Here is a 2,754-nt window from a genome sequence, read left to right on the forward strand (position 1 = left end):
CATTTGTATAGATCTTAATTTATTGATAAAAATTTAAGGTCAATTTTATTATACTCTGTATATGTATTCCTGTTCTTGATTAAAGCATTGTGTTTGTGCAACTCATTTAAAAATGCAATATATAATTAAGAAATATAGGCTAAAAGATAATCATCTATAATAATCAAGCTGGTAGTCATTTTAGTTAGATTTTCTAGATGTACAGAGATATATTTCAGATAGATAGGTATTCCTCAAACTTTTCAAAGACTAAAGAATATGGCATTTAAAATACTTAAGAATTTAGAACTTTACATGACAATGAGACACATCTGCTTTTGGCAGCACCAATTACTTCAAGAGGAAGATGGGCATCAAAGGAGCTCTTTATGGAGTTCTAGCCATTTGGACAAGAAACTGCTCTTGCCTGGACTGCTTAACAGGGCATGCAGGACCCACAGAGAAATGACTGCTGAAATAACCTAAAGGTGAGATGATCCTTCAGGGTTTTTGCTTCATAAAGAAGTCTGCCAGAAATTCTTCAGGACACAGAAAAAAGTGACTTTCAAACTGTCAATATAGGTGGAACTGTCTTTAAAATTTCCTCCTTCATGGAAAAGTCTGCTGGATCCTATGGACCAATAAGCTAAAGATGGATGTCCAAATGATACAAAAGAACTTTGAGTGACTGTCCACGCAGCAAGATGTCTCTGTCATTTCTAGAGTTTTATAAGTTGTTTATAATGCACTTCCTTACTTATAATATTACTTATGTAATATTATATCTTTCTGGAGTTTTTTATGGAGTTGAAGAATTGATACAGTTTTCCTTGATTATGATAAAATATAAAATAGATATAAATATTGTAACTGTAATTTTTACTTGATACCTGTTTTATTATATGTAATTTTGCTTTGTGGAAGATAAAGCCTTCCTTTTCGCTTAAACAGAAAAGGGGAGGTGATGTGGGATTTCTCTCTGTATTCTGTGATTACAATAAATGAATAAAGACTGCTTCGGATCTATAGCAGGGAAGAACTTTGTTAGGTGGGGAAGATGGAACTAAATTCTGAGAGAAAGAAGAGGAGAGTTAGAGAGAAGCCAATTAGCCCTGCTATAGATGAATGCTGGAATATTAGCTGGTAAGCTGCAGCCATGTGGTGATACACAGATTAATAATAACTGATTAAATTAATATGAAAGAATTAACCATATAAAGAATTAATATGAAAGTAATAAGAAGCTAGAGCTAATGAGACAAACATTGATTTAATTAATACAGTTTCTATGTGATTATTTTGGGGGTCTGGATGGCAGGGAAATAAACAAGTGGCCATGTGGCCTCCTACTATAGCTGAATTTATCCAAGATAGGTATTTTGAAAATACCTTGACTTCAAAATTTAATTCAAAAGATGTGTTATCTTGGAGAAGAGGTTTTTCTTTTGTTTCCATGGGAAATGAGAGACTGTGGATTCATTCTGCATTAAAAAAATCAGGTTTGACCAAGGAAAATGCCCTGAGAAACCTGTGATAGGAGAAATGGCCCAGATGTTTGAGTTCTATATTCAGAACAGGTCAAAGACTGCTGCCTGAGATAATCAAGCTTCACAGGATACTCAATTCAGAACTTGAGTGTAATTCTAAATGTTTTTAGGTACCCATAAGATTATCAGCAGCCCCAATCAGCAAGAAGTATCCTGGAAAACTATGTCCACATTCCCCAAAAATGGATTATGGATCTCTGTCTTTATTTAGAATGTTAGTTACAAGTTGTAATGGATAATGGTCAGGAAAAAATCTAAAAGGAGATTCAATTTAGAGTTCTTGTTTAAAAAAAGAAAAGGGGGTATGTGTTGTAGGACAATGGTTGTATCATATCATTTGTATTTTGAACAAACACTGATTGGCCAGTAGCCAGGCAGGAAGTATAAGTGGGGTGACTGGGCAGGAAGTAGAGGCAGGGCAATGAGAATTCTGGGAAGAGTAAAGTTTTAATCTGCAGTCGTCACTCAGACACTAGGAAGCCAGACACAGAGCAAGCAAGATGGGACTACCTTTCTGAAAAAGGTACCAAGCCATGTGGCTAACATAAAGAAGTATTATGGGCTAATATAAGTTATAGGAGTTAAAAGAAGACTGTGCTAATAGGTCAATCAATTTATAATTAATGTAAGCCTCTGTGAGTTTTGGGGGGACTTAATGATTGTGGGAACCAGCAGGATAGAAACCTAGCAAAGACGTATTTGGAAATTCTAACTAAACAGAAGCTTAAGAATCATTCCAACATCTACCTCTGCCTGGGCATCACCAAGCACCTGATCTTACATACATGATCTTCCTTTCAGAGCTTTGCTAATAGACAATTTTAGTAGTTTCAGTCAACTGTGATATCTTTCTACACTTGCAGCACAAGTAGAATCAGGTAAAGGGGCTTCTATGTGCTAATGTGCTGCAAAAAGTAGCATCAGAAGGATGTGTAGTTCAGGGAAGCAACTTCCATCCTCTCAGCACTTGGAATGATAGAATGGTAACATCAGCAATATTAAAAGAATTGAGTATTCAAAATTGTATTGCATAGCTTTAAAAATGAATGTGTCATGTAAGCCTCTGCTTATAAAGCAAAGAAGAACCAACAAGATAATCATAGCTCTAAAAATGAATGTATAATGTAAATCTATGCCTATAAAGCAAAAATGAACCAACAAAATAATCAGCAGGAAATCTAGAAAATAGCAATTTAAAAAGATTAAAGATCTTTAACATTATTGTCAC

The sequence above is a fragment of the Myodes glareolus genome, chromosome 3, assembly GCF_982192425.1.
Source record: "Myodes glareolus chromosome 3, mMyoGla1.1, whole genome shotgun sequence".
Lineage (NCBI taxonomy): Eukaryota > Metazoa > Chordata > Mammalia > Rodentia > Cricetidae > Myodes > Myodes glareolus.